The sequence below is a fragment of the Seriola lalandi genome, unplaced genomic scaffold, assembly GCF_002814215.2.
Source record: "Seriola lalandi dorsalis isolate HSWRI2012SDOR001 ecotype SW California unplaced genomic scaffold, Sedor1 jcf7180002054479, whole genome shotgun sequence".
Lineage (NCBI taxonomy): Eukaryota > Metazoa > Chordata > Actinopteri > Carangiformes > Carangidae > Seriola > Seriola lalandi.
In genome coordinates, this window is record NW_019525032.1 from 9,652 (window position 1) to 10,555 (window position 904).

Genomic DNA, 904 nt, shown 5'->3' on the forward strand with positions numbered 1-904 from the left:
TGACGGCAGTTACACACTGTCATCAGACTCCAGTGAAAGTGAGGAGCTGGTCGGATTCTGGTGCAGTGGCGCCGCCATGTGGCCGTTTACTCGCACTTCACATTTTCCATTTATATGACTCGTGCAGAGATTCTGCAGGTTTCAACAAGTCACATTTAAGACTTTTTAAAACCATCACAGACGAAATTTAATTTAAGAACAAGAACAAATAAAGGTTAACATTCAGACCTAGACGGGAGCTATTCAAGACATAGAACGTTAAACCTTAATGTTTTTTAAGACAAGATTCACAAAGAGGCAAAGATGATCCAATATCTCCAAAAGAAAACATAAAAAAGCCATGACAAAATAATGGCTTCAGAAAAACTCTTTATCGATCCTGTCAAACATCTTTCTTCCTGTAGAGCAGACGACTGAGTCCAACAAGATCCAGAAAGAACCAGGAGAAAAAGGGTTTGTTTATTTAGCCAATGAGACGGATCGTGACGTCGTCTTTCTTTTTAAATTAGGCAAATCTTTCCCCCGACTTATTGATCATCACATGACATATTTGTCATAGATGTGATACAGTTGATGAAGCTGCACAGTGACCATGAAGTTAAACCAACACCACAACGAAAACTGAAGGAAGGATTTAGAGGAAACAGGATGCACACCTCGTTTACACTGCCAGCAGAGAGTGTGTGTGTGTGTGTGTGTGTGTGTGTGTGTGTGTGTGTGTTCACCTGGAGCAGGAAGTCCATGAAGCAGCCGTGAGCCTTCATCTTGTCCTCCAGCTGGTGGAGGATGATGAGGGAGGTGAGAGGAAAGCCGATGCTCTCTGGACGAACAGAGACATAAAAGTAAAGACTGAAGTACAAACATCCTCGTAAATAGTTTATTTAATATCATTTAAATCATGTTT

General features: G+C 41.2%; 1 pseudogene across 1 annotated transcript in view; it reads right to left on the reverse strand.

Annotated features, from left to right (window-relative positions):
- The window catches only part of LOC111659459 (nuclear pore complex protein Nup133-like), a 15,328-nt pseudogene that overhangs the window by 7,100 nt on the left and 7,324 nt on the right, over nucleotides 1-904 (reverse strand). The window contains exon 6 of the transcript XR_015437640.1: nucleotides 726-849. The product of XR_015437640.1 is annotated as a nuclear pore complex protein Nup133-like (transcript). The remainder of the gene's footprint in view (nucleotides 1-725; nucleotides 850-904) is intronic.